General features: G+C 44.9%; 1 protein-coding gene across 6 annotated transcripts in view; it reads right to left on the reverse strand.

Moving 5' to 3' along the window:
- ADGRL3 (adhesion G protein-coupled receptor L3) overlaps positions 1–26,193 on the reverse strand; it is a 524,212-nt gene that overhangs the window by 450,065 nt on the left and 47,954 nt on the right. The gene's annotated exons all lie outside the window — the stretch shown is intronic.

Here is a 26,193-nt window from a genome sequence, read left to right on the forward strand (position 1 = left end):
TGGCAGGATGCCTGCAAGGTGAGGCACAAGCATAGGCAACAAACAAATCAACACCACAGTAGATCTCCAAACCAGCCCAAGTCATCTTCTACTAAAGCCCCCTGCAAACTAAACTGATAAACCACTTCTTAATAGAGGACGATAATGTTGTTTTGCACTGCTAGCCTCTTCCCTACCAGAGGGGAGGCTGGCAGAGAAGGGACACTTGGTAGTGAGCACAAGGGCCACAACAGATCACCTTCCAGTGGGGACTATGAGCCATCAGCCTCCTAGACTGGGGAAGAGAGGACATTTCACTTTTAAAGGGCTTGTTCTTGGTTAGTATTTCTCATGCCGAGGCACCCACTTGCTTGCTCTTCGTCCACGAGCCGCTCTTGGCTTGGCTTTAGTTTCTCGCTTCTCATCGCCAGACTGCAGAGGCAGGACTAAGAGTACATTGACCATCTCCCCACCACCACAATTTCCTAGGACATTGCACGGCCTTGAAAAGAAGCAGCTGGCACATGGCACGGATTCATGGAAAGCGAGGCGTCGATAGCAGGCACGTACCCGCGGCAGCAGGGATTGCTGGCCCCGCTCCGGCGCTTTCAATACAAGGACAGCTAGCTTCAGCTTATCATCTGTTTCCTTTGCTTAAGGGCAAAAATATGCTACGCTGCATGACGAGGCCAAGGGGGAGGCTTTGATAGCTACATTACGCCTAAGCCTGGAAATGAGACAACACAGGGAACACATATTTAAGAGGAAGGAATGAATGTTTTAGGAGCCTTGCTCCCCTTTCCGCCTCCTCCACAATGGAAAAAAAAAAAAAATCTCTCTCCATAAATACCAGGAAGGCAGAAAAGAGAGAAAGCAATGGGACCCCAAACCAGAGGCTTGCTTCCAAAGTCCACACAAACTTTTTGTTCCTTTTAGCCATTTTGTTTCCCAGGGAGGAAGAACTTAATGGCATGGGGAAGCGGAGGCATTGCACTCCTCTGTGGGGAAACCAGACCCACATAACTGCTCCACTCTAGTAGAAGGCAGCGACACATCCCCGGCGAGCTGCGTGGAGCCAGTTTGCATCTGGAACAAAACACACCTTCCCCTCCCGAGAGAGTCACCACAACGGGGCGGGCAGGCACTGCGTGGCCAGGCTTCCCTTCCTCTGCTGTGGCTGGAAGTCAGCCAGAGGCAGTTTAAGGCTTTGGAGAAACCAAGAACCCTAAGTGCCAGTTAAATTTTTTACGCAGGTAAGTAAGACTGAAGTGCCTAGAAGTGATGCTTGGCCATTGAAGTTGGTGGAGCCAAGGCATAGGGACACTTCATTTACCCCAGCCACCGCGCTCCTGCAGATGATTAGATGCTATTTTTGAAACCTGCAGGCAAGCATCTCCTGAAGGCTGACGGCCGAATTCCTGAGGCAAGGAGCCCCACAAGGGACTTTGCTGCAGGAAAATGAACTCAGCTGCACCAGGAAAAAGCATATTCAGCAGAATACGGCAGGGCTGGGAGGCACACAGAGCCTGGCAGGCAGAGCTGGCAGCCCCCAGCGAGATGATGGCAGGTAAGCACTGGGAGGCACTGGGCACCCACCGACACTTCAGTGGAGACCTACCAGTTTCTCTGCTCCAGCCCCTGGGAAAGGAAATTAATTCATACTTGGCTTTCCCAAACTGGATGCACCAGTAAGAAGGATGCTGGTTATTTCTCATGCTGCCAGAAGACTTTTCTGCTTCCCTTGCAGTCCCTCTGCATCACGTCCTCCTGCTCAATGCACACGTTTCCAAGAGCGTTCTGTGAAGACCTGAGTTGCCTTGAGGCAGAAGACATTGACAGCATTCATGCCTTCCCGGTGACCAACAGCATCCTTTTCTGGTTTGAGCCCCCTCGTCAAACAGGAGTGAATCTGAGAAGCTGACGTGGGAGCTGAACTTCCAGAAAGATAAAAATTGTTGGACAGCTGAAGTGACAACCTAAGATCTTCACTGCAAAAGTTTTGCGCAAGTAAAACCACAACTGAATGCAGGGGAGCCCGTGCTTTGAATAAACAGAGCGCAACACATGCTCACTATGTGGGCAACTCTGACCTCAAACCTGCAGCCAGCAGGTAGAGTTCTCCAACCTTGACTTCCCCATCTGCAGAGTCACCCAAGTAAATAGACAGATAGATAGACAGACAGATATTTTGCAACGGTAAGGAGCAAATAAATTATTCGCTGCTTCTGCAGCACAGCGACAAACAGCACAAAGGAGTCAAAATGATGTTAATAACTGTATCTTCAGCATTTCAATACTTTGCAGGGAATAAAATATGAGGTCAACAGCTGAGGGAATAGAACATACCGTGAAGCTGCTCACTGAACATCCATTGTCCCTCCTTAGATTGGTGGGACAGAGTTCAGGAGGTGAGGCTACACAGCAATGCAGAAGTACTAAGAGACAGGGGTGAGATGCCCAAAGCCCACTGATTTCAGCCCTTCTTAAACTTCTTGAGCACTTGGCTTTCAGAAAGCCTTTCAGAAAGCATTTACCTTCAGCTACTGAGCAGGTTAACCTTGCTGAGAGGGAAAGGTTTCAGGGGAGAGGAGCCCTGGTGCCTCCTTTACACAGCCAGGTGTTTGCTACAGATGAGAATCCCCTTTAGTCCTCTCCTTGCATGTTACAGTAAGACACAAGGTCGCGTTTAACTCATTATGCTCTTCGGAAATATAGCAAACAGAAGTCGGGGCGTTGGTCTGATGTAAAACCCAAAACCCTAACATCTTCCAGATGCCCAGAGAGGTGGTGGAGGCCCCATCTCTGGAGACATTCAAGGCCAGGCTTGATGAGGCTCTGAGCAACCTGATCTAGTTGAAGATGTCCCTGCTTACTGCAGGGGGGTTGGACTGGATGACCTTTAAAGGTCCCTTCCAACCCAACACATTCTATGATTCTACGATTCAAAGCAATACCTTGCATGGAGGAGAAAGACGGCTACAGGTGGCCCCATCCCATGACAAGCTGAAAGCAAACATGACAACTCCCTCCTCCGCCCTAGGTCAGGACCCCCCCAAAACAGGGCCCTGGGTGCCCGCTCCCGCACCATCGCGAGCACTAGCAGGGACGTACGGTGTGCCTCAAAGTGAGTTCGCAAAACACAGCCGCCAGCAAAGACGGCAGATCGCTTTACAAAGCTCAAACACCAAGGTGTCTGCTCATTTCTTGCTCTCTTGCAAATGTGCCAAGGCGGGTGCAGTGAATGTTAGCTGCATGATATCTTTGCAAGCTAAGGACCTTGTTGTAAATAGTTTACTTAAGTTTCCTAGTGGATATACACACACAGATATATATATATATATCTGCTTATACATATAAATGTATGTATGTATACACAGAACACCTGGCATGCAATGTGCTTAGGGCTAGGATACATAATGCTTGCTTAAAAGGAGGCATGACTTAAATTGTACCATTGCACAAAATTAAATCAGAAGAAGTTTTAGATATTCTACTGCCAAGTCTGCAACTGGACCTTGAGATTCTCATACCCCTGACAAAATGGCTTGATTTGGGGATTTTTGTTTGCCTGGGCGGGGTGGGAAGAAGAGGCAAAAACCAAAGTGATATACAGCAAATCTTTGAAGTACAGAGGGGAAATGCAAAGTGAGCAATGTAAAAACAGATACACTTCCAGTCCATATGAAGCTGCTAGGTATAACAACAGCTGGTTAGGGTAAAAAAATAATTCAGCAATCAGGTCATTTTTAGGATAAAGGCTGGCCCTTTGACCACACACAAATCCTCTCTCCACCACTCATTTCACCTGTCTTTGAAGGCTGCAGAGACCTCACTAAAGAGAAACACAGCATTTCACCATTCACTCTAAATTATGCTTGTTTGCCAGATTATTATCAAGGGCTGCAATAAAGGCATAGACTGCCTAAAGGTTTATACTGGATTTCTTTGCCATCTTGCTGCGTTTAAGGCCTGAACAAAAAGCATGAAGGGGGTTCTTCCCTTTTTTTTTTTTTTTTTTTTTGTTTGGTACAACTCTACTCTGAGAATTTGACAGCATTGCATATTGCCTCAGGCAAGGATACACTCCAGTAGGTTAGGAGAAATAAACTGCGCAGTAACATCTTGCAACCACCTAAGATCAGTTTTGTTATTCAGGTCTTAATAGAAAGAACATACCGTAAGAACTGGGGTCAGCACAATGATGCTGATCCGCTACAACAGAAGATCACAGACAACTTTCCACCAAGGACTCTCTACCTTTTTTCCTACAGGATTTCCAGTAGACCTGGAAAAAGTTCAGCTGTCTCAGCTCCTTGCTGCAGGAGATGGGAAACACCTGAGCAGCACTTTGGCAAAGGAGCCTTCTCGATGCAGCTGGTGGTATGCATTGCCACAAGTCAACGCTTTGGACGGCACTTGGCTATTCAAAGAAGCGGCAACATCGCTGACGACAGCATGGTACACAACGCTTGACCACACGGAGGTTCCTCACACTCTAGGGATAGCAAGCCAGCCAAGGTGAAGAGTATCCGCAAGGATGCGCCAAGAATGCCGGCACGTCCAGTGCCTTTGCCCGTCTCAGCACACAATCTGTAAACTGAACATGCACGGAGCATCCCGGCTATTTTTCCTGCGCTTACAAAGCCATCTCTGCTGTCTCTGGCCTTTGAAGGCTACAATTATTTTCCTGCAGCCAAAAAATGAAGTGACATCAGGATCAGAAAAGCTGAGCCTACAAAATTCTGACATACGGATATCAGAGTAAGATTCAAAACATAAAAATCATTGCTGAAGGATAATTTGACCTGAACAGCCATACATTTTCTCATACATTTATAATCCTTCCAACAAGAGGGGTGGGGGAAGAAGAAAGAAAGTATGAAATAGAACCATTTTGAAAATACGTGTGATTTTTCATTATTGGAATTATCTTGATCACTAACGACAAAGACACTGTTAATTCTAGCATAAGGTGGAATAGGAATATCTACTTTATAAAATAATAAAAAAATTAAGGAAGGTGTGTTCTAAAGCACCATTCTGAACACAAGCCACAAAGACTGAATAAGTAAGCTCACAGGATCTTATGCTTATCCTTTACGGGCATACAACAGGGATTTTCAAAGTATTTCCAAGAGGCTGAAGAAAAATCAGTTGTGATTCAAAACAGGGAGCGGGGGGAGCTGCCAGTTTTACTTTGATGTTTGGAGAACATCATGTGTTTACAATCCTGCTCTCCACCCCCGACAAGCACACGTTTTAGCAACGAACAGTTGGAGAAGGAGAAGTTGCCAGTGAAAGTCAAACACAGACGTGCAGAAGGCATCTTATTTATTTTTTTTTTCTTTCTTCTTCTATGTTAATTTGGGAAAGAAAAGCTTCATCTTTTAGACCCTGGGATTAAATAGACGGATCCAAGCTCCTAGTTTGAGAAAAGCTGCTACCCAAGGAAACCATGGAACATCAAAGATAAAATTCTTGGCTGTCTCTTGGAAGGGGACTGTGATCATTCTCCCTGTCCTGAGTAAAAGGTCCCTGATGCCCTAGGCAATAGCCGGCCATGCCGTGCTCCTGCCTTACCACCAAAGTCATGAAGAGAAGAATTGAAGGAGCTGCCAAAGAGTCAACGGGGCAGCACGCTGCCTCCACAATACATGTCAGCGCCTCTGGCCATCGAGAACATCTACATCCTTTTCATTGCCAACTTATGATAAAGCAAATGTATATTTTAACTATTTCATCAGGTGATGAAGCTCTGTTTAATTAATCTCTAATCACTTTTAAAATGATACATTCCTGAGAGTCACCGGAGCCCCGCTGGCTGTGGCAATTGGCACTTCTACAGAAAGCAATTCTGAGAACCAGATGAATTTGCTTTAAAAAAAAAAAAAATATTTAAGAGCCACTCAGTCTAATATATTCTATAACCATTCCCCAGCAAGTCTAATTATAGATTTTCAAGCAAGCATTTTAAGGTTTTGTTCCAGTATATCCGTTCAAGCCAGGATGTGACTAAGTTTGCGGAAGCTTCAACAATGATTCCTGGTGGTGGAGTAATACCTTAAACTTCTCAAGGGCATGCCAGGTTACTCTTCTTTCAGGTTTTCTGCTACTCCATTGAATTTTTAATACAGCTCCAGCAAATAACAAGTTTACAGACTGGGATTGTTCCCAAATCAAGGTACCTGCAACTGGTAATGAAGTAAAAATGCAAAATGCCCATCGGTTGCATAAGCTACGTATCACCCATCAATTGTTGCACAGACAAACGGTCACGGGACACCATTTCAAAGCCAATATGGTAGCTTTATAGGCAGAAAAAGGGTCAGGATGGCAATGGTGATAAAGTGGGAGGAAAGCAGCGTGCAAGATATCATTCATTATTTTACTACTACCATAGTACCCGAAAGTCCCAGTGGAGTCCTAAGCTCCCGCCCGCTAAGTACTACACACGCGTACAGTAAAACCCCTTCTGCCCTGAACAATATATATTCAATACGTCTGAGGACAAAGACCATGAAAGAGGCAGTAGCGCTGTCCCTGCGGTGCAGATGGCCAACCGGGGCAGGAGGAGGTTACGCGCCTTGTGCAAGGTCAGATGAAAAATCAATGGCAAGCAAAGCACAGGTCACCTGAATTGCAGTCTGAAGCCCACCGCAAGGCCAGCCCTCCCCTCTCTGATGTCTGGGCCAGCACTGCTAAACACTGTGGTTAGGTACCTTGTGCATCCCCCTGGAACACCGCTCTCTCTGCTATCACAAGTTGGTAATTTGGCAAGAAAAAGGAAAGCATCCCTCTGAATGTCCTGAAAAAAAAACAAACCAAGTATATCGGAGCTGCACTCTGAGCCTCCCTCAGGATTTTAGGGCCCAACTGATACACCAGTTAATCAAGCAGATACCAACCATACATGTTCCTTAAGGGATGAGAAACTTTCTGATAACGCCCCTCATCAATACCTCTCCAGTTACAAAACTCCATGCAGCACTCAGGACTCACTCGTTTTTAGCAAAACTCCACAAAAGCAGGAAGGGCCCAGTTTGCAGAGAGAACCGAGGCATAAGCCATAAAAACCAGTGATCCATCACAGAAGGAGAAAGAAACTCAACGTCGCACTTCTCCCTGGAGAAGCTCGTCCTGGCTCAGCAGGTTGGCTCGCTAGGGGAGGAGCAGAATTAAGCCCAGAAGCGTTAGCCCTGGCCCCTAAATGCAAAACCACACTTTGTTCTCTATTCTTATCAACTTCACTGCTATTACTACCCTGTTCGCCTCCAGAACCGTGGAAGATGGTGAGTCCTTATATTTTATGGATTTGAAAACGGACGCAAAATCAGTTAAGTTAAAGTCTTACCTGCTGCAAACACGCTTTGCTGTAAATGGTAAGATTTGAGCGGCACCTCTGTAGCAGTTCCCTGTGCTAACTGTAGATCGATTGGGTGTTTTATTTACTTTGGTGAAAGGATTTATCAGAACTAGACATCCCTTGTTTCTTAGGATCATCATAGCAAAGACAACACATCTCATCGTTTTGCTTTTCTGTCAATCAAAGCTATTTATCACAGAGGCTAAGAGCTGACCCATTAATGGGATAAGGATTCCTAATCTATCAAGAATATATGCCAACATCTAATCATTAGATCCTCTGTAAGCCTATACATTATTTACTTTTGACATAACACATTGTACAACTCTTTCTTTTACTCAAAATAATTTCTAGACTCACATTGCTCTTGAAGGCATGAAGACAGCAACAGAGCAAAAACAGTTTAGCACAAGAAGAACCAGAGAGCCTATATCAGCTTCTCAGATGAGATAAATCAACACAGCCACTGACCTGATTTCAGCAGCGCTAAGCTAATGTGCATCAGCTGAGCACCAGACCCATCATCAATAGATTTGGAAATGAGCAAGCAGATGCAAAAAACTCATTTGGTGTTTAAAGAATGACAGTAAGACGGTATTATGAAGGTCTCTTGCTGAGGGTTTGATCCTTATGGCCCCACCAACGAGTACCTGGCTTTCACACAGGGTCTGTGGATAGTCATGGCACAGGGCTCTCCCAAAGCATGGCTACCAGTATGGAAAGGGTTTGTCACATAGATGATTTTCATGTGCATCCCAAACGGCCAAGCTGGGTGAAAGGGAGAAGGACAGAAAGGGGTTAAAGAGATGATGTACTACTCTCCCTTCACTCCGGTTACCCATTCTCCACCCCAACACCCATTCTGCAGAGTTTCAGCCCAGAAAGGAGCTTGGTCATCCAGACTTGTTTGTTTTTGTAGTTCTGGAAAAGAGAAGATAATCCAGACTCAAGTAAGAAGATAACTTCCATATTTAAACAGCTACACATATTTTCAGACTATTTCAGGAGCACAGGGAAGATAATAAGGAGCTCCACTTTCCAGGCTTACCATACTAAGAGGATAAAAAGAGAACTCTTGTTAATGCTTGTGCCTAGATAGTAGAGCATTACGGCTTGGATTCACAAAGGGATTTAGGACTCTTAAGTCCCACTGAAATCAGGAAATGAATGGGACTTAGGCTCCTAAGGGCCTTTGTGCGTCCCAGTCTAACTGCCTCCTCCTTTTGAAGCCAATGGGAACAATGCCATGGCATTAAGCAAGGGCAGAGCCTGCCCACGAAGCTTTAACTCTATTAAAAGATGAGAGGTTATCTGGTGACAAACAGGCACAACAACCCTTGGTGAAGAGACTTTGGCCTGAATGCCTTTAAAGCTTCCACCACACTCCATCAAACGGAGCTGAAGCAAAGTCCATACCCGTCGATGTGAGCTTTACACTGAATTAAGATTTCAGTCCAGGTCCTCAAGTCAGAGGCAAAGGAGCTGCCACTGGGGAGAAAAACCATGCCATTAGCGAGTCTGGACCATGAGCTGTTACTGCATAAAGCTCTTTGGGCAGGCAGGCAACACTGCACGGTGGTGAAATTTCACGAGTGACCCTTACTTTGGTTTTCTGTGATTAAAGCCTGACATCCCCTGAGCCACACTAACTTTAAAAACGTTCTGTGAAGTAAATACAGTTATGATACTTGAACTTTATTGAAGTGTATTTAAAATAGTGATAATGAATGAAGACCAGTGGCATCCGCTCCTGCGGGAGCAAACAGTGTTTCCCAATATAGGTGTTATCAGCATAACTGAGATTTCCACACCAGTGAGGCAAGAAAAAAAAATCTGCCCTACTTTCTGCTCTCCTGTACAAAGGTTAAGTGAAAAAAAAAAAAGGCATTATCTAAGCAAGTGTCAAGTGTTTAAATATTATTAACTGCTAATAAGCCTTTCATTGTGCTGGTGTAATATCTCCTTTTTGCTTATACAGCTCCAGAAAGCTTCATTATGTAAGACGAGGGTATCCCAACCGGTAACCTAATGGAAAGCACATTTGCACAGTGAACCTCTCTCTAAGGAGGCACTCGAAGGCTTCAGCTCCTCTTCCCTGTACCCACAGATCAATAATTTGTGTATTGAGGCCAATACACAAACCAATAAGTGCTCAGCCCCATCTGCAGCACGTTTCTATTTTACCTTCACCACAGCAGACAGTCAAGAGGACCATGAGGCTGTTTTACATGCAGTAGAATTTTTGACAAATGTTTTTTTTCCTTAAAAAGCAGCCCTGAAATCTTGCAGTGCGCACTGCAGACAATTTGACATGGGGTCAGAAAAGACTCATCTTCGCTGCAGCAATGCTATCTCAACCCCCACAGCATGTAGCTAAAGCTGCCTCTGCTCTACCTAGTCAGGAGGAGCGGAGGAAAAAACGGAAAAAAGGATTTCATTTTTTTTTTTTTTTAAAAAAAAAAAGGAATCAATAAACACCAGCACTTCATCTCTGCTCAATTTAGCCCTTTCTGGGAGCATAGATAATTCCTGATGGCAATTGTCCAAAGTGTCCAAATTCAGACAGTCTGATAGCCCTTTCAGTCAGGTCAGTCCTGACGGAGACAATAATCAGGCCTCCCACGACGAATTTCATTCAACGAGCGGTGCTGATTACGGGAGTGGTTCGAATCATCGCACAGTATTGACCGGAGATCAATTTTCAGCTTGAGGTATTGTGGAGAACATATAGTACACAGCTAAGCTAAAGGCGGGGAGTAGGAATTCAATAGCCTACCCAACCATGTCAAATAAAAGCCTGCACAGAGACATGCTACAATTTCTACCCCCTGAAGCCCGTGTTTTTAAAGGTACATGCTATGATGAAACGGAGCCCCTGAGGAACTATATTTAATCATTACGTTTTGCTGCATCATTAAAATTACCATTTGATTCCTCCACCCCAAAATTATCTCAGGCGATGCGCTTTGCATTGGGAAAAAAAAAAAAAAAAAAGAAAGACCACTTGCCTGAACAGCTCTTCCTTTGATCCCATCTTTCCCTAATTAAAATCCTCTGAGCCAGGTAATGACTGCCCTCCCTGCTGCAGGTGCCTGGTCTCCCCGAGCTCCCCTGCTCTTCTTTACCTCCACCCACGCCAGGCACCGCAGATTTCAGCCCTGACCCCACACCAGCACCACCTTTGTATGAGGAGAACAGCTGGCGATGCTATACTCCTCGTAGACCCCATGCTGCCAGGCGTTGCTTCTCCCTTCTAGCCCTTCATGCTTTTGAGAAAAAAATACTACCTTTGAGGTGAGGAAATACAACACGAACTAAAAATAGTCAAAGGAAAGAGAAAAAAAAAATAAAAAGCTCTTAAGGAGGGATTCCTTTCCCAGTTACGCTCACTGTCACGGATATTACAGGATCACTACTTCTTCAGAGCATTAAAAGAGGGACCCGGGCTTGATCCATATCAAGCTGTAACAGCTCTGAGGCAAAGAAAAGAAGGTGAAGGTCCATTTTTGGACACACAGTCGCATGGGCCTCTCTGCCGAGCACCAGCTTCGAGGAAAAGAGCTTTTCTTTGGGGAAACCTACACCAAAAGTAGTTTTCTCCTTTGCTTCTGCGGCCCGCAATACGTAGTTGTGTTTCTCTGCACATGAGAGTGGATGCTAGGATCCAGCATCGCTGCCACTGCCGAGGGAGGGAGCGGGGTGGAGAGACAGGCGGAGCCTTGCACAGATGCTCCCACATCTCCACAGAGACCTTCTGGACGGGACAATCTGCTGCAGATGGAGCGGCTGTGCAAACACACGATTTGACAAGCCAGCTTGGGAACGTGGGACTTCGACCTGGACAAAACATCCATTTTACTTGGAGGGGGAGAAACTGAGAACCAGGCACACATGTGGGACTTGGTCTGTTTGCACTGAAAAGTTAACTGCTTAGGGTGACCATTTTTCAGGTGTGCAACAGCAGAGAGCTTAATCTTGTGGAGATCAAGAGTTCTTGACTTTTTTTAATGATTTTTTTTTTTTTTTACGCATCTGTTATTTATGGAAATTTTACAGTTTCCACAGGGCTCAAAGAACAGTAATATAATGCATCTTGTAAAAAGGAAGACAAACTTGAAAACGATTCATCTAAAAATCCCATCTAATCACATAAAATGTAACTTCAGCAACAATGAAACTGCTCACAAAGGCACTGAACTGCTCGCTACACGTTGTAACAAGCTCCCCGGTAGCAAGGAGGCACGGATTTTCACACATCTGCCTCCCCACCAAAAGACCCAGCCTATACACCAGCCTAATACAGAAAATAATAAACCAAGAGAAACTCCCGGCTGTAAGAGGTGAAATTCTGATCCTTGACAAATCAGCAGCTGTACTGACTTGACTTCCCACATCCACAAGCAAGAAGCAGGAACTCACGCGTATGGGAACATTTCAATGTTCTGCGTAAGATCCTGCTGTTTCTCTTTATCCTCTCATTTTCTATTTTCTTCTTGTTTTCTTTAAGCTATTTAAGTCCTCAGACACATATTTTTTTTTTCCCCAACTGAAACCGTTCTCAATTCTTCTTTGTGTTCTCTCCAACCTTATTCCTCTGTCTTAGTAAGTTAAACATCAAATCAAACCTAATTTGGTCATCAACGGGTAAAGAAATAAAACTTTGTGCTCTGGGGAAAACAATATTAAATGATCCCACGCAAACCTAGCTATAAGACAAGAACTACCAACAGCATTTAAAAATAGGGAGCTGTTAAGAAGATGCTCTTCTTTTTTTTTCGCTTTTGCCTATTTTTCAATCTGTCAAAAAGCAAATCTAAGACAAGGACCAAAATAAAGTAACCGTGGTAAAAATAGTGCTGAATGTTTGAAGCAAGACAGTGAATTCAGTCTTCAGAGACTCAGCTTACGGATCCCGCGTCTACGCAAGTCCTCAAACAACGATGCATGCTAACAGGGTAAAGTGTTAAAATGCATCTGAGTTGCAAACAGGGGATTGGTATCCTGTAGTGAGAGAAAATTACAGGGCCTGCAAAGTTAAATTGTATTACTTTAAAGGAGAAGAAGATAAGAGTACTGCTAGGAAATGCAGGCTGCTATACAGTAGAGTATAATACGCGCACACCAGGATCAGAGGTCTCTCTTATTATTCCGCTATTGTATCGGCCAAGGCATGCCAAATGAATTAAGGAACTTCATAGCGGCTTAGAAGCAGAAATAATTTCAATTTAATAAAAATATATGTATATAAAAAAAGACATGGCCTGAAGCTTTACAAATCACAGAATTCCTATTAAGTATTAAAAATATTAAATGAGAATTTTACCTGCTAGTTTTACAAGTCGCCTTCTGCCCTCAAGAAGAACAGACGAGGTGCTTCTCCTTTTCTAACCTCAGCCAGCTACAGCAGGCTTTTCCGAAAATATTCCTGTGCCGTTGTTTCCAGCTCCTCCATTCTGCAGTACTTTATGTTATGGTGTAGCACTTTTCCCAGGGCTTCCCTCTAGCATTGTAATACACCACATCTTATGAATTTTAAACTTCTCTCCACTCTAACAAGTATCTTTAATCATCTAGTTGCTTGTTTCAAAAACAACTACTCCTTTCAGCACGCAAAGCAATTTGCCATCAAAATATTTTCTTTTAAAATGCTGCATACTTGCTCTTTAAAAATGAAACCTCTCTAAAAAAAAGCCGCAAGTTGAACTTCTAATAAGTGTGACCCCCAAGATCTCCGGTCCGCTAGAAAATCACAGCCATGACTCCTAACTTTAATCTATTGCTTCTTATCTCCTGACAAGTTCATCTCCAGTCAGCCAGTTCAGCTATCCAGCAATAAAATAAAAAAAAAATAATATGAATTTTCATTTCTGGAACATGAAAGTCTCTGTTAATTGAACAAATCCAATCAGCAATCCTACAGACTGGCCAAAGCTTGTATTAAAATGAGAAGGGGTGAGATAAAAGGAACAATTCAACAAGACCCCTGTTTCTACAGGAAAAATTTGGTGCCAGTCAAAACATCAGCTCTAAGGGGCAAGCGGAGACTGAAAAAAGCTGTGATAGCTCCAGATGCACAATTTAAGCAGATTCTCCTTCTTGCTTTTACCTCTGCACCTTCCCCATGATGTGATTTATGGCTCACCTGATGAAGCTCAGCCGGCTACGGTTAAGATACTGAAATAATTTGGCCCGTCTCTGAGAAGCACTGAGCACCTCCCAAACCTGTTCTGCGTTAACCTCCATGCCTACCCACGGATTTCACTGCCCCAGGCTTTAGCTGATCAAGGGTCTGTCAATACTTCCCTGGAAACAGCCTCCCGTCCTGCAGCACAAGGGTTCATTTGAAAGACCGTGTGTTGATTGCTACCATGTGTCCTCACTTACAATATTTTATTTCACAGTGAAATTCAGATGCGGTTATGATTTCAAGTTTTAAAACACTGTAGCAGCGACTGAGTGGATAAACAGACTAAGCATAGTTAAGAGCCCCACTGGGAAGTCTTAAAAAGACTAATTTATGAATATGCAAACACTTTCATGTCACTCAATCCTGATAAACTCCAGTTGCACGAGCCCGCAAGATGAAGGCAATCTGATACGAAACAAAGCCACAAACTGCAAGAAGAGTCATTTACAAAGAATAATCACACTGAGGAATGTTATCCTGTGCAGAAGGTTTCCTTTAAAACATATTGCTGCTTGGTTTATCCTGCTTGGGTCTCCTGAAGACCTCACATATTGTTCTTTTGTGACCATTTTTTTCCCCAGTAGGTTTTGACATCTGCATTAAACTAGCCTGTGCATTCCCATCCTTTCCACACTAAGTAGAAGAAATGGGTTTGCTTTTTTAATTGACATACACAAAGTCACACAACTAAAACTATTGTTACAACTGAAAGGAAAAATTTGCTGCTTGCTTTATTTGCACGTAGAAAGCTTATCACAACTTAAAGTACACCTTGCCTAGTAATGCTAAAGATGTGCCGGTGGCGATGAAGGGGGTTTGCAAAATTATCTTATTCTATCTTAATGCCGAAATCAGCAGTAAAAGTGCCATCACTGGGAGGTGATTCCAGCCACAGCCTTCGTTAGGAACGCAGGCCGACAGGGAGCATTCGGAGCAACACGCCTTTTACAAAAATATATCGCTAAAAGTCAGGACACAAAACAATTTTGGTTATCGATAGCCAGGGTGCGTGTCCTAGGTACTGCTGTGTGCAGTCGGGGCCACATCCTGACCCAGCTGCCCACTTGGTTTTGGCGGCTCTTGCAGCTCTCTCATCCTTGTCCTTGCTGTCATGTTATTCTAAGTTCTATGGACGATAAACCAGGGGCTGACGACTGAGCCCCCCACTCACATTAAACTGACTTTACCAGGGTCATGGGAGAAAATTACACCTACCTTATCAGACAATGTGTCAGGAGGGAGGGGATGGCACAGATGTGGGAAAACACGGCAACTTTTCCTCTGGGCGGGCGATGCCAGAAAGCTCCATACCCGACTCAGACACTGGGAGAGGGGATGCGCCGCCAGCATCTCATCAGGGCAAGAGACGGGGCTAATTGCAAAACTAAAGATCACAGAGTCCCTGCCAGTACACCCATCTCTGGATGCAGGCAGATAAAATAAATGTGGTCATACAGGTCTGCGGGTTAAATGGAAGGATGTTAAGTGCCCCAGACTGCAAGCGTGGGGTGAGGTTGCTCCTTTGAAATCTATACGTTTAATTCCTACTTCCTCTCTTGTTAACCTGTTTTGAGACCACCATCGCAGGGTATTTTCTCATTCAGCCAAATGAGCATACAGCATTTTCAGAAATGTCTTTTGTCCTACAAAACAGACATACAGCATCTTTCCATGGTACCCTGCAGCCCGCGGAGACCACACACGGTTTCAGGAACAACTCAAACCAACAGGTTAAGAAGAAAGCAAGCAGTCTAAGGAGTCAGCACTCAACGAAGGGTGTCCCAGCATTGACTTTGAGGACATCCCGAGATCACTGGTGATGGACAACAAAGCAGCAAGAGGAATGTGGTCAAACCAAGAGTACTGCCAAAATTAAAACCTCCATTACTGTGTTCTGTTGAGGAAAACTGAGATGGGGAGTCAAACCAAAGTGCCTTCTGGGTGATTCATGGCCAAAGCTGCTCCACTCTGGTCTGAGAAAAAAGCAGTCTGAATGAGGTTTTAGTCCAGTTTTGTCCTTTGCTTAAAACAAAAAAGTGCTTGAATTCAAATAGCTGATAGTGGAAAAAGGGGGCTGATCCTTCAGGCATCTCTGAAGGATGACGGGCTCCCAAACGTGCGCAGGAGTCCAACAGGCCTAGGTGCAATTGCTACACATTGCAGAAAGGCAAGCATGCTTTTTTTCAGTGTTTAAAATATATCAACCCAAATAATGACTCATTTTTCTCCTTGATTACTGAAAAATGATTATTCACATTTAAGTATTTTGTGAAGCTGCAACAATAAAAGATTATGATGGTATTTTAGAGAATGTGAAACAATTATCTCTTCCCCAAACCTCTCACTTAAAAAAAATAAGGACTTCTTCTCAGGAAAATAACTTTCTCTCTCTGAAAAAAATAATCTGCCACCTGTAAACATAACTTTATGATCAGGAGAAGGATGTGCAAAGGGTACCTGAGCAAGGACCAGAATCTGTAAAAACAGTGATAATGGGTGTGCTCAGGTACTCCAACGTGAACGTGACGAAGGTGCACACCCTAGAAGAGTAGGGTTTTGCCACCTGAAAGCACAACCTTGGCCAGGCAGCTTCTAGATCACAATACAGAAAGTGCTACCTCAAAACAGTGCTCTCTGGCAAACCAGAATTACAGCCAAGATGCTTGATTAACAGAGAGAGTAATGGAGGTATGCCTTTCCTCCCTGGATGAAACGAGTTAGCAAAGATCACCGGTTGTGCTAACAAAAGGGGTTTCCTCATAACCAAGAAGCAGAAAACCAGGAAAACTAAATCTACACCTGTGTAGGTGAAGTTTCTCAGCCACGGCTGAGCCATAGGAGGCACACATAAATCCAATGTAAAAACAGATGCAGGAAACCGAAGAGAGGATCAAAGTCCATAAGACCAAACTGCAAAAGTCAAGAAGTCAAACCGGCACCTTTTAACTGGGCTGGTATCTAGATCCAAGGCAGGCAACAGAGAAAAATATTGACTTTGGTAAGTGCAAAATACAAGATTAAAAGGAATTTTTCCCCACTAACATGAAAACTCATGCCCCGAAATTATCAAAATGCATCAGGTGCAGGAGATCTGGAGACAACTCAGAGCTTGTGTGCGGAGGGGTTGAGCAGGGAAAGAGAGGGTTTCATGGGTCACCCAGCACACTAAAGACAAATTAAACTGGATCCGAACACTGCAGAGAGGCTCCTGAAAATACGAGTAAGGCCTTCAGCTCCCACATCTTCAAAGAAGAAAATAGACATGCCTCCCCGACAAGCATTAAGTATGCTGAGAAGGCTGGAAGATGCAGACACTGTATGAGGAGGTATCAGTAAGATTCAGAGCTGAGGGAAACAGCAGAGGAAAGTAAGAATTTAAGAGCAGCTGCTCCCCAGAGTGGCAGCTCTCCCCTATCTGGAGGACTTTGCCACATCTGTGCACAGCAGCAACAGCTGCTGCCTTGTCAGGGAAAAGGGATGCTGGAAAACCAGGGGACATGCTACCAACCGCTCCTTGCCACCCTACCCCATGCTCAACCACTTCTCCAGCAGCTCTCAGGTTGCCAAAATCCAAAGGATAGCTCATGAGCAGTGCTGTGACCGAACAGGTATGGATTTTAATGCAGTCATCTTTACATATCTTTAAAGAGTGTCTTTCTTGCATGCTTATGGCACGTCCATTCTAGTGATGGGACTGGCAGATACATTATTTGCTCCTGCGTCTGTAATAAGTTTAATTCATGGGAAAGTTGCTGTAACCTGACACTTTGCCACTTTTACATTTTGTGTGATATCTCATCATAACCCCAGACCCTCTCGAGGAGCAACAGCTGCCCCAAACCCCAGGATGGGGGACCCTGGAGAGTGTGTGAACAGAGAAACCTTCTTACGTGACCTGTGGGCACGGCCCTGACTTACAGGTAGGGTTTCCCACGGGAAACCAAATTTTGGGGTACTTTGTGCAGGTTTCAGGGTGAGCTTCCCATTGGGCAGGTTAAATGCTAAAGGAGGGAGCCTGGCTCCACATAGCCCACCAAGGCGGAATGGGAGGGGCTGCAATCCCCATGCTTACTTCGCTCTCCACCTCTTGGGGTGGCATGGTGGCCATGGAGCAGGCCCCTCTGTTCCTGGCATTCAGACCATCGTTTCTCAGCAGTTCCTGGGCTAATGAATCTTAGGCAAAAGATTCAGCTGCCCAAGGGCTGGTGGCTAAAATGGAGCCTTCAGTAGCCTACATACTCACCAGGCTCCTTTTACAGTCAGCAGAGACTGAGCCAATGTAGTCGGAGGAATCTAGAAAGTGATTCATTTGACCCAAACAGGGGTGTCCACCAGCATGTACAAGAAGCAAACTGCTTGCCAAGAGCACAGGCCAGCAGAAATTATGCTTGTCCTCACCGCCTGTACATAACTTGTGCTGCTATTGCGTAAAGATGTAATTATGTTTCTCTTCAAACTTGTGTTTAATTTTGCAAAGAGGGCCCCAGCAATTAAACTGAGTAACACAGACAAAGGCCTTACTCTTCATGCCCAGCCTGCATCCTCAGCTTTGGAAATGTGAATTGAACACATGTCAGCCTATGAACATCCCTCTGCTCCTGCAGACAGTGTCCACGCTAGGCTCTGCCAAGCCGATGCAGCGCTGAAACTGCACTAAGGTGCTGGGCAAGGCCTGGGAAGCCGTGGCACAGACAGGCATCACCTCAGTTCTTCAGGAAGTTCATACCCAAAACCTCGAAAAAAAAATCAGTGGAAAATCTTGCAGAGGAACTTTTCGCCATCGGGATCTATTGCCTTTATTCGTTCTTTTCTTTTTCTATTTTTATTGAGCATATCTAGGTGTAGTGCAAGACACATTTGTATCTGTCCATGTGGACTGCAGCCCATCTCACTTTGCAATATGCCATGGGCGTCCTGAAGAAGATAAGAGGGGGGTTGTATGTAGATTCACAAAGACTGCCCCAAAGACAAACTGCTGGAAGAGCCCTGTGCCTGTCTCCACTGGTGAAGCCCAGCATGGACTTCACCGAAGAGGAGCCGTCACTCACACCACCTCTCCAACTCCCTTCCAAGCAAGTGCCAGGGCAAAAATGGGCTTTTCCCACCTCACCCGCAAGCGCCACAGTAAAGGCACAGACACAAAGAGAGCAGAAAAACACTCAGAAAAGTGCTGGGGCCCAGGCCACCTGAAAGTCATCAAAACCATACCCTCTTGAGATGCTTCAGCTATTGAAGGTGTAGGCTGAGAGCCGCCTCTGCAGAGGTTTAAGCAGGGAGGTGTGGAAATAGGAGGTGTAAGACTGGGTGCCAAATTGAGGGGTACAGAGGGTGTGGAAAGAGGGAGGAGAAGGCTCTTTGCTACGTGACAATTTAGGAATGCGGTTCACAAGGCTGGGACAAGCCTGTTGTCTGGGTTTAGAGTTGCACAAAGGCTTACGTAGCTCAGACCTCCACCCCCCCACCCCCAAAAAACCCAACAAACCATACAGGGAAATAACTGGTAGTTGTGTTGCTACAGGATGGCCATCTAAGAGGGTGCTCCCTTGGGCTAGCAGCTCCTTAAGCAGTACGGAAACCAGCCTCTCCTCCAAAGGTGCAACAGTTGAGGACATTTCCTTCGACTCAAGAAAAAGGAAGAAGAATAGGCTAAGAAAGGGCTTGACCATAAAAATGAAGTGGCCACAGCATGGTCATGGTACGAAATGGCAGAGACTGTGCAGATCAAAGCTCAGCTTCGGGCTGGAAAGGTGGCAATACCTCTGCCTGCAAGGCACGGAGGAGACAGCAGGTTACAAGGGGCTCCTGTTGCTGACTTAATATTTAAAAACAAATCATGTCATTTGAAAATACAAGCTCTTTACGCTGCACCAGAAAGAACAACAGCCTCAAACACAATTTAAATGCTTTTCTTCTCCCTTTCTTTTTCTGTTACCCAGTTTATTTAGGAAAAGGAGTGAGGCCAGCTGGATGGGACAATGAGAAACCTTTGCCCAGACCTTGTATTCATACTCAGAGAGAAAATCGTTACTGAACCTTTTCAGACAGTCTCACTATTGGCTAATGTCAGCCTTTGGGGAACATCTTTTCACTTCCATATAGTCACAGAATCACAGAATGGTAGGGGTTGGAAGGGACCTCTGGAAATCATCTAGTCCAACCCCCCTGCCAGAGCAGGGTCACCCAGAGCAGGTTGCACAGGAACGTGTCCAGGCAGGTTTTGAATGTCTCCACAGCTGGAGACTCTGCCACCTCTCTGGGCAGCCTGTTCCAGGGCTCTGCCACCCTCAGATGGAACTTCTTGTGTTCAAGTCCTCATCGTCACTTAAAAAAAAAAAAAAAAACAACAACAACAACTAGTAAATTTTCTTCCGCGCATCTCCCATAAACAACATCTAAATGACTTCCTCTAACAGAGCGAGCTGCTTCCACACAATCAATAGCGGTTTTCAGTTGCATGTGGCACTCTTTGTGCAGGCGGGAAGAGTTCAGCAAAAGGTGGCAACGTCGCACACAGCCTGTCTGAGGCATCGAAAGCTATATGTGCCCGAAAAGCCATAGGCAGCTTTCCTTTGCTCAGCTCAATCAGGACGTAACTTCCACTTACGTGAACAAGGCGATGGGGCAGCCAGGGTATATCACTTCAGATTTTGGGACAGCACAACATCTGGATAAAGCCAGCTTGGATTAGGCAGCTACCAGGGAGACTGCATCACCGATACCTCGCACTCGGATCAGACGTTTATATTTGCGTACATCTGCGCAGGAAGCTAGTGCAAACTGTTTGCACAGGAGACGAAAGGAATAATCCCGCTGTACTTTGTAAACTACATTCCTCATACTAATTAAAGATGAGGAACGAAGCATCACGCTAACATTATTATTAGCTCCTTGGATGCACTCACTTGGAAAAATAAAACAGTTACACCACAAACCATAAACTCACAGCGCTGGTCGCTCATTTGCAATCCCGCTTCCGCATCACGAATAACCACTTTGCTTGTTGGGCTGTGTTATCTCCGCATCTCTACGCATATACGCTAATAAACCTGCAAAGGCATGGCAGGTGAGCACCACAAATCCTTCCGTCAAATGACCGGAACGTAAAAAAGATGTCTGAGAAGTAAGACAACATGTTTAAAATGCGTCCAGAAATTGGGCAGAATTTTAGTATTTGGCCGTATCAAAACACCCTTCAAAAAAAGATAATTTCCTGAATGCCCCCAGGTTCATTTCAACGGAGATGCTGAGCAAAACCGATCACCAGCTTCCAGGCAGGGATGTGTCAAAAAGCAGAAGGTAGCCACATTGTTCTGCACATGCAAGGACCTCTATTTATTATTTTATTATTATTTTAATGCAGAAGCAGTTGTCCCAGCGCTTATTATTTGGCTGAATGAGCTGAAGTGAGACTCCCCGGGCAGCTGCTGACATAATGAATGATTGTGTGGTGAAGCTCAGAATGTGAATGATGAAGAATTTTGAAAGGCTCTGGAATTTGTGAATAACAAAAGTAGCTACAGTCCCCAAAATCTCACCATTTGTTCTCAGCAACAAAGGAGGACTCAAAGGCCTTTGTTTAACAAAATGATTCAAAAACAGGATACGAAAGGAATTAAGGGTTATCTCTACTGGCATAATACAGCAAGCAAATTGTGTCCCCAAGTAGAAAGAGTTATGAATGTATTCTGTCGAACATATTGTTAACTGAATTACTACGGTCCTGTTTCTTTTATCCCTTTTCCAGTACTGTTACCATGTTTCCTGTGTCAGTAATTCTCAAGGTCTTAAGGCCTTTCAGCCCAGACTCTGCGAGAGGGGGAGCTGTTTATTCCACGGGAGACTCTGGTCCTCCGATGTCCAAAGGGGAAGCATCCAACCGTGCAATGCCCCTTCCTCCCACGGTTTCAATCAGCCACAGTCCCTTGGCTTATCTCACTTCTTTGGCAGTATTAGAAATAACTACAGTTACATTTCCCTTAAATAAATACTCAATTTCCATTAAAAAAAAAAAAATTAGAACCTTATTATTGGTGTCTCCAGTATGGGACAAGAGCTTGATGGTGCAAGGCACTAGATGGGCATGGGAAAAAAAGACAGCCATGCCCCAAAGCCTTTCCCCTCGAGGGGAAACAAACCTTCCAGTTTCAGAGCACTTACTGTGGCGATTACATATGAACTCGGCGAAAGATGAGCGAACCTGACGAAGATTCATGCCGCACTGACAAGTGCTATCCAAACAAATATAAATTCAATTAAAAGACTCTGTTGTGTGAGCAATAAACCAAGAAGCGTGCTGGATCAAGGAGTGGAAAGCCAGCTCACCCGTGAAGGTTGTCAAGCATGAGAAATTAGACAGCAGACACGAGCGATGCTGATGTTGACCCCAAAGGCGGGCATCACTAATCAGAAGGATGGCACTCCTGGGCGAGGGGGTGAGCAACCGACACCCACCGAGAGACGGATCTGGCTCTGCTCCCTCCTTCCTTTTGGGACTCTCGCCTGAAGTGCTGGCAAGGGTTTGGTTTAGCATCCCGCTGGTTCCATTGCCCAGGGGACGAGCTCTGCCAAAAACCTGGCCGTGACACACACTTGTAGGGATAAGCGTAAAGGACTCCTGCACAGGACAATCACATCGGTTATCTTTTCTGGCATTTAGGCATTCATTATACCAAAGCACACATATCCTACTGCAGCAGCCGAAGTCAATACTGCCTGTGGTGTCTCTTTTGCCAATCGCTATAACGCCGTAGCTGCAAGCAGTGCAATAAAAACTGCTTGTGCTACCCTGTCTGCCTCGAGTCAATGCGAATTTGGCAACCCTTTCAAAGGAACCAGGGTTTCACCTTGGAATGCAACTCAGACTTGGAAGAAAAAGTCACCCTGCCATTAATTTCTACAGGTGCCTCATCAGCTCATCCTGTCCTCCCCAAGGAAACACTGATTAGACTACAATAAAAATGCAGCAGGAACCTGTGGCTAAAGAGCATCTTCAGTTCCTGGCTTCCTTCAGTCCCCTGGGCAGCAGTATCATTTGGAGAACAGGAGAGATTCATCAGCGTATTTTTACAAAGACTTCAGTGCACCTTCGCTGACACTGGGTGCTAGATTTTCTTGCTGAAAGTTACTTTTTTAATGAATGCTGAAATTAGCACTAAATATTCCAATTCCAGGATCTGCGCCAGAATTAAAAAAAAAACAAAACACATGATTCATGATCAAAAAAATCACAAGATACAACAGCAACATTGAAAAGTTGCCTAGAGAATATCGGATGAAGAAATCTGCTATCAAATTGTCGTGCCCAACATGAAATAAAGCCCGTACAAAACAATGCAGGCTTGAAGGGGCTGGAGAAGTATGCTTTCCGAGTAGTGGCATCTCTTGAAATATGATTTAACTCCTGTTATTAATTCTGCTGCCTGGCACATTTGCACCATTGCTTCTTCCATCTCGGCTATGAATTCAAAAGATCATGCCCAAGCGTGATTAAACTATGGAAACACCGCGGTCAGAGTCCACCTATCCTGCACTTTCAAAGGAAAGCCTTCTGCTGTCTACCTCTGCGTTACGTTTAAGAAAACTCCCAATTCCAGTCCCAGACTTATCCCTCCCTGTCAGCCCCATCTTAGCCTTTTGCCTTCACCAATGGTAATTTATGGATAAAGATATATGGCATGGCAGTGACTGTATTCTAGCTGCTGATTTCCACTGATCTTATGTATTGAGCCTCCAAAAAGGCATGTGGGTTCCCCGGTGGAGAAACAAATTTTTTGCTATTTGCTTTCTAATATTGCCAGAATGGTAAATAACACCCTAGAAATACTGACAATGCAGGAACCTGACACCAAGTAAAACAGTAAAACATGGGAGCAGATGCCCCCAAACAGGACCCCTCCTCCCAGTTCAGGGTAAATCACTGCACCCCTCAAAATTCTTCATTGATTAGGGATTTCTGCATGGGCACAGTTTGGCACTGGGCATCACTGGGACCACACCGCCATACCCACTCCAAAATTTAGCAGAGACTTCAAAGTGCTGAAGCAAAAACATCTCTCCACTTGGTTCTGCCATGTTTAAAATGAAGGCCCATCCAACAAGGGTGCCACAACCTTCAAACCATAACTGCTTTTAAAGTCCTTTTACATCATCCAAAGGAACATTGTGAAGGAAGAAAGCTGGGGGTTACATGCTATCAGAAAGTGGATCTGCTCTTATCGTCCCAGCACCTTCAGGATCCCACCTGCACAGTGATACCAACAGGAAGATGGAGCCCCTGCCCCAGAGAGCATCCCACCGATGAGACACAGAGGAAGGTAACAGAGACAGTAGTCGGGCACCAGTGGCCGCCATGCACCGTTAAGCAGGAACGCTCGTGTGCCTTTCCCAGCATCGCCCTGCCCTCATCCTGACAGCACACAAGAACCGAGTTTGGCCCCCGAATTTTTCAGCTGCCTCTGATCTCAGTGGTCATTAATGTGTGGACAATAGGTTCAGCCCCTATGTCCCCGCTGCTGTGCCCTGCACATGACCTTTAATTGGCGAAGGACACAATGGGAGACAAGGGCCGATTCACAGACACTCCTGCCAACCATGTCACTTCTTATTTACACTCACCAAAGCACAATCGCCGCTTCTTCTGGGGGAAAAAAAAAAAAAAAAAAAGGGTTATGAATTTACTTTGTCGGGGCTCTGTAGGAGGATGCGGATGGGTTTTTTGGGCAAAATGAAGCTCCAGTTAATCTGCGTACGCAGCACACAAACACTGTGCCCACAGGGCAGAGGGGGGAATAGATGATCGGCACGAAGGAATACCCTGGCAGTATGATTTTATTTCTCCAAGACACCCAAGGATGGTATTTTACCTTATGCAGTAGGAGTCTATTAAATTTTGTGTTGCAAGTTAGAACTCTCTCAGTAGTCTTCAGGAGCACTAAAAAAAGGAAAATCTCACTGGTTTTCCCCTCTCTCTCCTCAAATTTTACAGCCAAATAAAAAAAAAAAAAAGGCAACAAAATGAGCTCTGCTCCCTGACGAAAACAGTGGATTCTGCTGCACTTCCCTGTATCGGGAGACCTGCTCCCCAAGCCATTTCTAGGTCTATTCCCCTAGCATCTCTAGACACTTTCCCTCGCCTCCCTCCACGCCTCAGGCTGGAGATGCTCCACCCAATTTAATAAAGAACGAAATTCAGCTCCTAAATGGTGGCCGTGCATAATCTAACCTCAGCACCCTGTGATTGCATCTGCTTTAAAACAGCCATAGCCTACATGAATAAGACGGAGCAATGCTCTCCTGAGAGAAGCGGTATCTTTTCCATGGCCCAATCACCATTTTATTACGGTGGCTGCAGAACACATTTTGAGGTTTGGTGTACGCTCCGAAAAACTGCACCATTTGTTCCCGCATAAAACTTTCCCAGAAGTAATACGATGCTAAATTAGCTATCATTTCTTCAAGTGGGCTGTTTTTCTTTTCTGCTGATGATTTTTATGCTCGTGGTGCACATTAAAGGTAGCCTCACCAGACAGGTATAGTGCATTAAAATGGAAATGTCAATATGGTGAAACAGGATGTGTCACATTAAACAAAATCATTATGTGTATTTATACTCCAGGAGGCAATGAACACAAGATGCAATGCAACAGCAACTTTACCTGCACATTATTAAAAACTTCTACTTCTAGCAAGTCAGGTGTCATGGCAATGTGCTGCATAAGACCTATTACTGGCAACGGGAATGGTCATTTATAAAAATGTTATATTTAGAACTACATGTTATATTTACACAGCAGGTCATCAAGATAAATTCTGGAAACAGCTTCTTCCTTAAACCACAAATGTTTAAGGTTGTCCATCTCGTACAAATACATGCTTCGTGCTTCTTAAACTTTCAAGATTCCTATCATAATGATGCCTCAGCCACGTACACATGGGACTTTAAAACTTCAAAACAATCGAGTAATCACTCCTTTCCTGCATGTCATCTCAAGCACCCACCAAAAAGGCCACCCTGGAGCCCACAGTGGGGGCATGGCCCATGGGACCATGCACAGCTCCAAGGTATGAAGCATTTAGGTATCTTGTCCGGCACAGCACAATCAGTGTTTCACTGGTATCTGACCTAAATATGTGCATTTCTAGAATACTTTCTCTCTGGATACAAATTATTCATGCTTAAGACATTAAAAAGCAGACTTCTATAACTCAGCTTTAGTCATCTGAGCTTAGAATTTGGGGAATTACAATTTTGTTCAACACACAAAACCACCTTCAAACTGGGCCTGAACAAACAAGTTTAGACAAGAAATGCCGTAGCCTTTCAGATCGGCAAAGCGGGGAAGGGTTTATTTAACCCTCCGCCAGTACCCACCAGCTCTGCCACCACCAGGAGTGCAAAAAAATACAGCGTTATTTCCCAGGTGGCCCTGAAAACAGAAGCCCTTGGTCGGTGCTGAGGTTTTTGCTTGGAGCTGGTAAAGCGGCACTGACCTTAAAATCTTGTTTCTTTGATCTTCCCTTACCAAGCCTGCTCACCCACACGGCTTCATCAGCCAGCAATTAAGCTGACGGGCCATGGGAACAAGCCCTCTCTGTCCTCACCTCCTCCCCATCCTCCTGGCTCATGGTACAGTTTGGTGCATGCCCTAAATATCCGTAAAAGCAG

Source organism: Rissa tridactyla, chromosome 5 (assembly GCF_028500815.1).
Source record: "Rissa tridactyla isolate bRisTri1 chromosome 5, bRisTri1.patW.cur.20221130, whole genome shotgun sequence".
NCBI classification, from domain to species: domain Eukaryota; kingdom Metazoa; phylum Chordata; class Aves; order Charadriiformes; family Laridae; genus Rissa; species Rissa tridactyla.